This window comes from Oncorhynchus masou, chromosome 1, assembly GCF_036934945.1.
Source record: "Oncorhynchus masou masou isolate Uvic2021 chromosome 1, UVic_Omas_1.1, whole genome shotgun sequence".
Classification (NCBI taxonomy): domain Eukaryota; kingdom Metazoa; phylum Chordata; class Actinopteri; order Salmoniformes; family Salmonidae; genus Oncorhynchus; species Oncorhynchus masou.
The window spans coordinates 49,436,019-49,449,440 of record NC_088212.1 but is presented as its reverse complement, the minus strand read 5'-3'; the positions used below and the strand labels follow the sequence as shown (position 1 = coordinate 49,449,440).

Sequence of the window (13,422 nt, the reverse complement as noted above, 5' to 3'; positions counted from 1 at the left end):
GTCCAATGGCCATCTGTCTCTGGACTTGAACGTAGAAGAGGGCAGTCCATAAGAGCAGACAAATTATATCAAGGATCTGGAAAGACTCTGTATGGAGGAATGGTCTATGATCCCTCCCAACATGTTCTCCAATGTCATAAACCACTTTAGAATGGCTCAGTGTTGTTATCCTCGCAAGTGAACTGTCACATGCGTCATAACAATGAGACCAAGGCGCAGCGTGGGATGAATACATTCTTCTTTTATTAAAACGAAGAACACTTAAACAAAACGACCATGACGCTATAAACACACAAGAGTGTTGACATGCAACTACACATAGACAATAACCCACAAAATGGAAAATGACAACCTAAATAGGATTCCCAATCAGAGACAACGATAAACAGCTGCCTCTGATTGGGAACCAATTCAGGCCACCATATACCTAGACATACTAAAACCCCATAGATATACAAAAACTCTAGACAGGACAAAAACACCTAGACAATACAAACACTAAACCAACCACCCTTGTCACACCCTCACCAAAATAATAAAGAAAACAAAGATATATATATATATTCTTTAGGTATCTTGTGGGTGATTGTTCCTGTCTCTGTGTTTTGCACAAGTTAGGATTGTTTCGGTTTTGCCACGGTTTCTTATTTTGTATAGTGTTCACGTTTTCATCTTTCATTAAAGGTGTTTATTAAAAAAAAACACGCTGCATTTTGGTCTTCCTCTCCTTCCCAGGAAGAAAATCATAACACGTACAATATAGCTCAGTATTTGTATTTATTTTATAGTCTTTTTTTTAAAACATCTTTATCAAGGGTGGCAATAATTGATTGATTAATTTAAATAAAAGATTTTCTTTATCAATCTACACACAATACCCCATGATGACAAAGCGAAAACAGGTTTTTATGTAACGACGTTCTTCGTTTGTCGAAAGAGAGTTGGACCGAAATGCAGCGTGTTGGTTACTCATGTTTATTAATGGAACAAACGCGGTACATGAAACAACTGATACAAATACAAAAAAACAACAAAACGGAACGTGAAACCTAATTACAGCCTATCTGGTGAAACTACACAGAGACAGGAACAATCACCCACGAAATACAAAGTGAAACCCAGGCTACCTAAATACGGTTCCCAATTAGAGACAACGAGAATCACCTGACTCTGATTGAGAACCGCCTCAGGCAGCCAAACCTATGCAACACCCCTACTCAGCCGCAATCCCAATAACTAAAAAACCCCACTACGAAATACAACAACATAAATCCATGTCACACCCTGGCCTGACCAACTAATTAACGAAAACACAAAATACTAAGACCAAGGCGTGACAGAACCCCCCCCCTAAGGTGCGGACTCCCGGACGCACCTCAAAACCATAGGGAGGATCCGGGTGGGCGTCTGTCCATGGTGGCGGTTCCGGCTCGGGACGTGGACCCCACTCCATAAATGTCATAGTTCCTCCCCTTCGCGTCCTGGGATGATCCACCCTCGCCGCCGACCATGGCCTAATAGTCCTCACCCAGAACCCCACTGAACTGAGGAGCAGCTTGTGACTGAGGGGCAGCTCGGGACTGAGGGGAAGCTCGGGACTGAGGGGCAGCTCGGAACTGAGGGGCAGCTCGGGACTGAGGGGCAGCTCGGTACTGAGGGGCAGCTCGGGACTGAGGGGCAGCTCGGGACTGAGGAGCAGCTCGGGACTGAGGGGCAGCCCTGTACTGAGAGAAAGCCCAGTAATGAGAGGAAACCCAGTACTGAGATGAAGCCCAGCCAGGCAGTTGAATCCGGCAGATCCTGGCTGACTGGCGGATCTGGAAGAGTCTGGTTGACTAGCGGATCTGGAAGAGTCTGGTTGACTAGCAGATCTGGAAGGGTCTGGCTGACTAGCAGATCTGGAAGAGTCTGGTTGACTGGCAGATCTGGAAGAGTCTGGTTGACTGGCAGATCTGGAAGAGTCTGGTTGACTGGCAGATCTGGAAGAGTCTGGCTGACTGGCAGATCTGGAAGAGTCTGGCTGACTGGCAGATCAGGAAGAGTCTGGTTTACTGGCAGATCTGGAAGAGTCTGGCTGACTGGCAGATCAGGAAGAGTCTGGCTGAATAGCAGATCTGGAAGAGTCTGGTTGACTGGCAGATCTGGAAGAGTCTGGCTGACTGGCAGGTCTGGAAGAGTCTGGCTGACTGGCAGATCTGGAAGAGTCTGGCTGAATAGCAGATCTGGAAGAGTCTGGTTGACTGGCAGATCTGGAAGAGTCTGGCTGACTGGCAGGTCTGGAAGAGTCTGGCTGACTGGCAGATCTGGAAGAGTCTGGCTGAATAGCAGATCTGGAAGAGTCTGGTTGACTGGCAGATCTGGAAGAGTCTGGCTGACTGGCAGATCTGGAAGAGTCTGGCTGACTGGCAGATCTGGAAGAGTCTGGCTGACTGGCAGATCTGGAAGAGTCTGGCTGACTGGCAGATCTGGAAGAGTCTGGCTGACTGACAGATCTGGAAGAGTCTGGCTGACTGGCAGATCTGGAAGAGTCTGGCAGACTGGCAGATCTGGAAGAGTCTGGTTGGCTGAAGGATCCTGGCAGACTGACGGCTCTGGCTGCTTCATGCTGAATGACGGCTCTGGCTGCTCCATGCTGACTTGCGGCTCTGGCTGCTCCATGCAGATTGACAGCTCTGGCGGCTTCTTGCAGACTGACAGCTCTGACTGTTCCATGCAGACTAACAGCTTTGGCAGCTCCTTGCCGACTGGCAGCTCCTTGCAGACTGGCAGCTCCTTGCAGACTGGCAGCTCCATGCAGACTGGCAACTCCATGCAGACTGGCAACTCCATGCAGACTGGCAACTCCATGCAGACTGACAACTCCTTGCAGACTGGCAGCTCCTTGCAGACTGGCAGCTCTAGCTGCTCCATGCAGACTGGCAGCTCTGGCTGCTCCATGCAGACTGGCAGCTCCTTGCAGACTGGCAGCTCCTTGCAGACTGGCAGCTCCATGCAGACTGGCAGCTCTAGCTGCTCCATGCAGACTGGCAGCTCTGGCTGCTCCATGCAGAATGGCAGCTCCTTGCAGACTGGCAGCTCCTTGCACACTGGCAGCTCCATGCAGACTGGCAGCTCAGGCTGCTCCGAACAGGCAGGAGGCTCCGGCAGCGCTGGAGAGGAGAAAGGCTCTGATAGCGCTGAACAGGCGGGAGACTCCGACAGCGCAGGAGAGGGAGAAAGCGCTGGCTGCGCTGAACAGGCGAGGCACACTGAAGGCCTGGTGTGTGGTACTGGAAACTGGTGGTACTGGATCGAGGACACGCACAGGAAGCCTGGTGCGGGGAGCTGCCACCGGAGGACTGGTGTGTGAAGGTGGCACATGATGGACTGGACCGTGAAGGTGTACTGGAGAGCCTGAGAGCAGGACTGGCACAGGACGTGCAAGGCTAGGTAGGTACACAGGAGGCCTAGTGCGTGAGGCTGGCACATTTTTCCCCAGTCGACTAACACGCACCTCAGGACTAGTATGGAGCGCTGACCCAGGTGCCATTAAATCCCCGACACGCTCCGTCGGACGAATCTTGTACCTAAAGCACCAAACTAGCAACTCCCTCATTACTCTCTCCTCCAATTTCTCCATTAACTCCTTCACAGTCTCTGCTTCGCTCACCTCCAACACCGGTTCTGGTCTCCTCCTTGGCTCCTCACGATAAACAGGGAGAGTTGGCTCAGGTCTGTCTCCTAACTCAGCCACTCTCCCTCTGAGACCCCCCAATAAATTTTTGGGGCTGATTTTTGGGTTTCGCTCTGCGCCACCGTGTCTTTCTTTTCGACTCCATTCTCCTACAGCCCTCTTCGTACTGCTCCAGCGAATCCCAGGCGGGCTCCGGCACTCTCTCTGGGTCGGCCGCCCACCTGTATTTCTTCCCACGTCGTATACTCCAAGCCTCTGCTGTCCATAACGTCCTCCATTCGCTGCTCCAGCTGCCTGTTAACACGCTGCTCGGTCCGTGTGTGGTGGGTGATTCTGTAACGACGTTCTTCGTTTGTCGAAAGAGAGTCGGACCGAAATGCAGCGTGTTGGTTACTCATGTTTATTAATGGAACAAACACGGTACATGAAATAACTATAATATAATATAATTATATAATATAATATAAATACAAAAAAACAACAAAACGGAACGTGAAACCTAATTACAGCCTATCTTTTTTTTAATAAAAAGTAATTTATTATCTTCAATACCATTCATTCTTTACAACTCATAATTTACATACATACTCAAATAATGGTATTTTAATTAAACTAATTAAACTAAACATAAACCCCAAACAAAACCTCAGGGGAGCATTTTCCCTCCCCATCACCCTACAAAATACCTTTCCTTATCTCCCCGTCCCTAATCTATCCTCTTACAAATCTAAATGACACCCAGCCCTAAACCCCCCTTCCACCTCTCCCGAGCAGCATGCTGCCCCCACTTCCTCTCCTCCCTCTTCATCCTCCCCCTCAAATCTCCTTCCACCCTCCTCACTATCCCTTCCACCCCCCAATCTCTCCCTGTCTTCACCATGTTCTGCCTTGCTTCCCACAGCCCCCGTTTAAAGAGACTCATGAGAAGCCAGAGCAGAAACCTGTCCCTATCCGTCCCTCTCGCTTTCCCTACACCCCTCTCTAACCTGGCCCACGTCAATACAAAATCCCCCTTTACCAAACCTAACAACACCCGTGCCCTAGCCCATACTACTCCGGCAAAGGCACAGTCCCAAAAGACATGGCGCACAGTCTCCTCCCTGCCACAAGAGAATCTTGGACAGGTGGGGGATTGAACCAAACTATACCGGTACAAGATGGAACGTACCGGCAAACCCTTATGAAGGCTCAACCAATTCAGGTCCTTGAGCCTGTTGTCCAGACCCCGCGCCTGCACTCCCTCCCAGACCACTTCCGAGATGCCCACTACAGGCGCCGGACTCCCTGCCTTTCTGACCTCCTCGTACAGGTGCCTATGATCTAAACCTACTCGGGCAACTTCAACCTCAGGGTGCGCACGCAGCCACTTGGCCGCATGACCAAAGTGCCACGGCAGCTGTTCCGCCCGAGGACCCGTGTTAGACCACACCATTATGCTTCTCGCCTGATACGAGAAAAATACCCGCAGGAGGTAACCGGACGGGTGTATCACTGGCTGAGCAACCTCCGTTAACAAGAAAGAAACAAAAATTGTGTCCAGCTTGAGGGGGAAATGTGGTAACCCCCTACCTCCCTCCCCGATGGGACAGATCATGCGTGCCCCTGGCGACCCACTCGCACCTGCCACTCCACATAAACTGAAACACAAGCCTCACTAGAGGCCTCCTCAGACAAGCCGGCAATGGGTAGATGTATGCCAAATACAAAAGAGACGGCAACACATCCACCTTTAGGACCAGGACTTTGCCCATAAAAGACAAATACCTAGCTTTCCACATTGCTAGCTTCCTCTGTACCGCTGCGATACGCATGTTCCAGTTTAGTGTCGCTGAGCCGGAGGTCTCAAAATGGACCCCGAGAATCCTCAGGGCCCCCTCACAGAGAGATAACCCCCCAGGCACATCCGTTCTACCGCGCCATCTTCTGAAAAACTTGACGGAAGACTTTGCATGGTTCAGAACTGCTCCCGACGCTCGGGTGAAATCCCCAAAGATGGCAAGGGACCTTGTCAGGCACGAGTCCTTGCACAACAGCAAGGAAGTGTCGTCGGCGTACTGCATCATCTTAACACGCAGCCCACCACTTCCAGGGATCAGCAAACCTTCCACCCCTGTGTCTGCCCTAATGGCAGCCCCCAGAGGCTCCATGTACAAAACAAAGAGGAGAGCCGAGAGTGGGCACCCCTGCCTGACCCCAGACGAGAGGTCAAAAACGTCACCCAAGTGACTATTTACACTAACTCGGCACCCCGCTCCGACATATAATGTACGAATCCATCCTATAAACTTCTCCCCAAATCCTAATCGACCTAACACTCTGAATAAAAAGGATCTATTCACGCGATCGAAGGCTTTCGCCTGATCTAGCGCTGCTACCATAAAAGGCAGTCCTCTATCTTCAACCCAAGCGATGGAGTCCCTGATTATTAACTGTAGGTTCCATCTAATAGAGCGGCCCTCTACCCCGCACGTCTGATCCTCATGAACGAAGTAGGGAAGGGCTGTGCGCAACCGGTCTGCTAAAACCTCTGCAAGTAGCTTGTAATCTACACACAGCATGGTCAACGGCCGCCAGTTGCCAAGGTCTGTTACTTCCCCCTTCTTATATAAAAGTGACAGCACACCAACAGCCATTGATCCCCCCGGGACCCCCGTCTCAAGGATGGCCTTCAAGACTTCGAGGACCACTGGTCCAAGTATACCCCAAAACTTGAGATAAAACTCAGCCGGCAACCCATCCATCCCAGGCACCTTCCCTTTTCCCATCCTCCTAAGAGCACTCTCAACCTCTTCTAGTGAGATCTGGGCCTCCATCACTTCTCTAATGTCCTCCGGCAACCGCCTGGACAAGTGTTCTAAAAACACATTTCCCTGCTCTACATCTATTTCCCTTTCCTTAAATAAACCTTGGAAATGATCAGTTGTCACCCTGACCATATCCTCTGGTTCTCTAACTATACTACCATTTTCTTCCCTAACACCATGCATTACCTTCCTACTCTGTCTTGCCCTAACCAACTAACCAAGAACATAGCAGAACAAGTCTCATTATGTTCTAGAAAGCCACTATGCGCACGCTCCAGGAAAGCTCGAGCCTTCCGCTCCTGCAACTCCCTGAGCTGCGCCTTTAGGGTTGCGGATCTCTCCCAGTCAAACGACCCGCCGAGGTTGCCTGCCTCATATTCGAGTTCAATTAACCTTTGGATACAATCCACCTCCCTCCTCTCCTCCCTTTTTTTCCTCTTGCAAATACCCTATTATAAAAGCCCTAATCCTCACCTTATCTAATTCCCACCACTCTAACACCCCCTCGCACATGGACCGGAGGCCCTCAAGCCTCCAAAAGAAACCATAAAACCCGTCAACAAAAGCCTGCTCCTCCAGCACATCCCGATCTAGCTTCCAGTACCCCCTACCAAAGAGGCAGACTTGCGACCCCACCTGCAGGAGCACCCCGTCGTGATCCGAAAAGAAAACAGGCAACAGCCGCCCAGACAACTTACCCAAAGACCTGGGTACATAAATAGAGTCGAGCCTCCGCTCAACCCCCCTGGAGTTGCGCCATGTAGGACCGTCCATTTTCGGAGTAGTGTGCAGACCACCATCTACCAGACCATGGCAAGCCATTAGCCTGGCAATCGCGCCTGCACTGCTATCCCCCCTCTTCCTAAATCTGTATTAAAATCCCCCCTATCACTAATTTCCTATTTGTGACACACAGGGGCGTCAGACAGTCCACCATCTCCCTCCTGTCTGCCACCACCTGTGGCCCATACAGCACCACTAATCTAAATTTACAATCCCTTATCGTGACATCCCCCTTGTCCCACTCCCTCTTAAACCTACTAACATCCCCTCCATCCCTCAGGTGAACCTCCTGTAAAAAACAAAAATCAAACCCCACACCCTCCAAATAACTAAAAACCGCCCTCCTCTTAACAAAATCCCTTAAACCCCTTACATTTAAACTAACAAAAGTAAAATTAGACTCCATGAAAAAATAAAAACATGTAATACACTCAAATTCTAAACCCAGACAGAAAAAAAAAAAAAAAACAGGAGACTCACCCGATGCTCCCCTGCTCCATATCTACCGGTGAGAACACCATCCGTAATCCCGACATCCCCCCCTCTTCCTCCATCACACCATCCCAGGATGCAGGAATAGTGTTTGGCTCCGGGGTGCCCTGCACCCTGGGTCTACCCCCACAATCCTCCCCCTCCCCTGTGTTGCAGCTGGTTTGGAAAAAAATTGGGGAGGCTGAGTCCCCAAACAAAAAACTCCCCACCTCCTCCTGTACCCAGTCCTGAGTCTTGTTAGGTGTGTCCCCACCCAACAGAAGTTGAGGGCCTGGGGAAACCAGCAGCAACCCAGAGGTTTCTCCCACCCCCATCACTCTCTTGGCCATCCCCTCCCCCTCACTGTCGGCCAATCGCACCCTCCTCTTCATTCTCTTCTTTGGTGATGGCGGAAGTGGAGAGATACCACCCTCCCCACCCGCCAGCTCCTCCACCATACCCCTCATCTCTTCCACCAGGGCACTTTCCCCCCAGTCCACTTGCTCTTCCACCGTCTCCTTCTCCACCACTCCTCCCTCGCTTTCTTCTCTCTCATGCTCCTCCACTCGGTTGCCTTCTTCCGCCGCTTTTCCTGGTTCTCCTACTCCCGTGCCTTCCGTTTCCTTCTCTCTTCCATCCGCCGCTTCTTGCTCCTCTTCCTTCCTTGTGGCCTTCCCCTCTGGACCTGTACTCTGGTCATGAGGCATGCTTCCTTCCCCTCCTCTTCTTCCCCCATCCCCCGCTCCTGCTCCCCCCCCAGCCGCAGACGCATATGACCTCTGACGGGCCGGGCACCCCCGCCACAGGTGTGCTGACGAGCCACACCCATGGCACGTCTTAGGCTTGTCACAATCCCTCGCCTCGTGATCCTCAGATGCACAAAATCTGCATTTTCTTGTACTGCACGAGGCGAATATGTGACCGTAGGCCATACAGCGCCTGCAAAATGGGGGCTGACGTGCATAAAACAACGTCCCCCTTTCAGCCCCTAGGGAGAACATAGCAGGAGGATGGAGGTAGCCACCATGTCCCTTTGGGTCCTCTCTGAGGAGGGCCTGGAAGCCTCTCCTCCCATTCCAAAACCCAAGGGAGTCTTTGAGGTGCCTTGCTGAGGAGACGATATCCATGTATCTCCCCAGAAAAGCCCTCACCTCTTCGTCCTTAACGTAAGGGTTGTAAATGTTGACAGTTACAACCCTAAAGTTATTCTTCGCCAGGCTTGTTATTTCGTAGTGGCACATCGGCCTCTCACCTCCCACTGCTCTTGCCCTTCTCAGGATATCATCGTGTTTTTCCTCTGTAGATAGTGCCACGTCGTATGCTCCCTCCAACGAGTTGCCTTGGAAACAAAACACGTCCTTCACCGTCAGCTTTAGAATCCCCATCAATATTATCCTTCCAAAAGATTCCCGTCCTAAAGGCTCCAACTCCTTTTCCTTCCAAGCAAACCGAATCGTGTTGGCCAGCCCAATCCCAGGGACCGACCGTGTTGATGTATTTAGCACCATCTCCGAAAGGAGAATGGCGCTCGTTCTCTTCTCTTCCAAAACAAGTAAAAAGAAAAACCAAAGTGACTGAGCCTATCTGGTGAAACTACACAGAGACAGGAACAATCACCCACGAAATACAAAGTGAAACCCAGGCTACCTAAATACGGTTCCCAATTAGAGACAACGAGAATCACCTGACTCTGATTGAGAACCGCCTCAGGCAGCCAAACCTATGCAACACCCCTACTCAGCCGCAATCCCAATAACTAAAAAACCCCACTACGAAATACAACAACATAAACCCATGTCACACCCTGACCTGACCAACTAATTAACGAAAACACAAAATACTAAGACCAAGGCGTGACATTTTAAAAACTTTTAAAAATGTATTAAAACTGAAATACCTTATCTACAGAGGTGTCAACTAAAAATACTTGAAAGTACTACTTAAGTGGTTTTTCTGTACTTTACTTTAATATTTATATTTTTGACTACTTTTACTTTTACTTCACTACATTCCTAAAACAAATTATGTACTTTTTACTCCATACATTATCCCTGACACCCAAAAGTACTCGTTACATTTTGAATGCTTAGCAGGACAGGAAAATGTTCTAATACACAATCTTATCAAGATAACATCCCTGGTCATCCCTAGGGCCTCTGATATGGTCGACTCACAAAACACTTGCCTCATTTGTCAATTATGTCTGAGTGTTGGAGCGTGCCCCTAGCTATCCATAATTTAAAAAACAAGAAAAATGGTGCCTTACAATTTGATTAATATAAGGAATTTTACTTTTGATACTTAAGTATATTTTAGCATTTACATTTATTTTTGATACTTAAGTAAATTTAAAACCAAATACGTTTGGACTTTAACCCAAGTAGGGTTGTACTGGGCGACTTTCACTTTTACTTGAGGCATTTTCTATTAAGGTCTCTTTACTTTTACTCAAGTATGACAAATGGGTACTTTTTCCACCACTGCTTAGTTATTTACAAAATTATTCAGACTCTTTAATATGAGACTCCAAATTGAGCTCAGGTGTATCATCCATTGATCATCCTTTAGATGTTTCTAAAATTTGATTGCAGTCCAGCTGTGGTAAATTCAATTGATTGGACATGATTTGGAAAGGAACACACCTGTCTATATAAGGTCTCACAGTTGACAGTGCATGTCAGAGCAAAAACCAAGCCATGAGGTCGAAGGAGTTGTCTGGAGAGCTGTAAGGCAGGATTGTGTCAAGGCACAGAGCTGTGGAAGGGTACAAAAACATTTCTGCAGCATTGAAGGTCCCCAAGAACCCAGTGGCCTCCATCATTCTTAACTGGAAGAAGTTTGAAACTATCAAGATTCTTCCTAGAGCTGGCCGTCCTGCCAAACTAAGAAATTGGGGGAGAAGGGCATTGGTCAGGAAGGAAACCAAGAACCTGATGTTGAAACTGACAGAGTTCCAGAGTTCCTCGGTGGAGATGGGAGAACCTTCCAGAAGGACAACCATCTCTGCAACACTCCACCAATCAGGCCTTTATGGTAGAGTGGCTAAGCGGAAGCCACTCCTCAGTAAAACTCACATGAGAGCCCACTTGGAGTTTGCCAAAAGCCACCGAAAGGACTCAGACCATGAGAAACAAGATTCTCTAGTCTGATGAAGCCAAGATTAAACTATTTGGCCTGAATGCCAAGCATTACGTCTGGAGGAAACCTGGCACCATCCATATGGTGAAGCCTGGTGGTGGCATCATCATGCTGTGGAGATGTTTTTCAGCGGCAGGGACTGGGAGACTGGTCGGAATCGAGGGAAAGATGAACGGAGCAAAGTACAGAGAGATACTTGATGATAACCTGCTCCACAGAATTCATGACCTCAGACTGGGGTGAAGGTTCACCTTCCAACAGTACAACAACCCTAAGCACACAGCCAAGACAACACTGGAGTGGATTCGGGACAAGTCTCTGAATGTCCTTGAGTGGTCCAGCCAGAGCCTGGACTTGTGCCCAATCGAACATCTTGGGAGAGACCTGAAAATAGCTGTGCAGCGACACTCCCCTTCCAACCTGACAGAGCTTGAGAGGATCTGCAGAGAAGAATGGGAGAAACTCTCCAAATACAGGTGTAACTTGTAGCGTCATACCCAAGAAGACTCAAGACTGTAATCACTGGCAAAGGTGCTTCAAAATACTGAGTAAAGGGTCTGAATAAATGTAAATAAAAATTTTATTTGCAAAAATATCAGTTTTTGCTTGATTATGGTGTATTGTGTGTAGGTTGACAATTTAAAAATAAATTAATTTTAGAATGCGACTTTAACGTAACAAAATTTGGTGTAGCTCTTGAAAAACAAAACAGTTAAAATAATTTTTTGTAAAGGTCACGCCCTGACCTTAGAGCCTGTTTATGTCTCTATTTGGTTTGGTCAGGGTGTGATTTGGGTGGGCATTCTGTGTTGTATTTCTTTGTGTTTCGCCAAGTGTGGTTCCCAATCAGAGGCAGCTGTCTATCGTTGTCTCTGATTGGGAATCATACTTAGGTAGCCTTTTTACCCACCTATGTTGTGGGATCTTGTCCTTGTATTGTTGCTGTTGAGCCCTACAAGGCTGTACGTTTCATTGGTTATCTTTTTCTTGTTTTGCGGGTTATCATTAAAGAATATGATTAATAATTAACCTACCCCACGCTGCATCTTGGTCTAATTCCACCAACAACGATCGTTACAGTAAAGTCTAAAGTGGGTGGGATGTGGAGGGTTTAGTTGTTATTCTATTAAAAGTTATAGCCATTAGAACAAACACCGTGTTCAAGTGAAAATGCTCAACAGTAAAATGCTCCTAGTAGACTGTTTGTTTAATGCAATCTGAAAAAACAGCAAAAGACAGGTTAGAATTATTTTCATAATTACATTTTTTATGTTTATACTATTGCAATGAATTACTAATCAAAGATGGTTTAAATATAATCAAGCTTTTAGGAAGCAAATTCTGAGATTTGCTTGTTATGCTTTTGTTGTCATGTTCTTGAGAATAGTGCACAAATAAATATTCACAGGGCGGCCATATTCTTTAATGAGGGTTGAGTGCCATGAAGTGGCAGGCTTTGATATTTACATTGTTGATCAATAGAATTAGACGAAGTAAAGTCATAGGCTGTGGTCCAAACACTTAAAAGACACACTTCCTCATCCACTTCCTCATCCACCTCACCTTATGCACTTGGGGGAATCACCGTCACCATCATAGAGGGCGGTCCAAATGATTAGCCAACCAAGGAAAGTTTGCAACCTAAGCCCCTCAGCCCTCCTTTTTAGTCGGCTTTGCGAGTGTACAATTACAGTATGTTCACTACGGGGCCTGAAACTCCACATGATTAAATTTGGAACGATTGTACATCCACTAAGAAAAGTCTGCGAAAACTTAAACAACATCAATGGAGAAGTCAACATACAGGTGTTAGTAAAAATGAATGCAAATAATTTAGAAATTATGCTACTAATGCACATGACGGCACAAATACAGTTGAAGTCGGAAGTTTACACACACTTAGATGCTGACCAGACCAGACACGTCACCAAATAAATGTAGAAATCCATGCTATTCAATTATTGCACCAACAATGCTCACGCGCGCCAACAAGCATCTGCGATGCCAAGGGCTAAAATAGAAGTCATTCCTATTTCTGACGCAGATCGCGTTGCAAGTCCTGCCTCTCCCATCTCCTCATTGGTTTATAGAAGCAGGTACCCACATGCCATCTCCTCATTGGTTCTATCCACGTGGGTGATTGAAAGACGAACGTTGTTTCCTGTTGTCGTGGTAATACTATGAACGTTTAGATGCGATCACCATATAAGTTCAAAGATGAAAAAGCCTGGAAGGAGGAGAGATGACAAGAAACAATTCGGTTGGCCGTTTCATGTGTGAATTAATTGTCGGAGTAGAGGTCCTTGTGCATTTCAGGTAAAATAACAACTCAATGTTTATATCCCAGGACAAATTAGCTAGCAACAGCAAGCTAGCTAAATAGGACAAATTAGCTAGCAAGTGCAAGCTAACTAGCTAAATTGCCATACATGTTTAATGTTTTTCGACCTGTCCCCAAATTAATGTCATTGGTTCAGAGCTTGTTTTGATATTTTAATCTGCGTGTCGTGATCGCGTTTCGTGTAAGGGGGACAAAATGAATTTATGCACGAT

At 47.6% G+C, this 13,422-nt stretch overlaps 1 long non-coding RNA gene across 1 annotated transcript in view; it reads left to right on the top strand.

Moving 5' to 3' along the window:
- The window catches only part of LOC135545877 (uncharacterized), a 29,083-nt gene that overhangs the window by 14,963 nt on the left and 698 nt on the right, over positions 1 to 13,422 (top strand). The window lies entirely within an intron of this gene.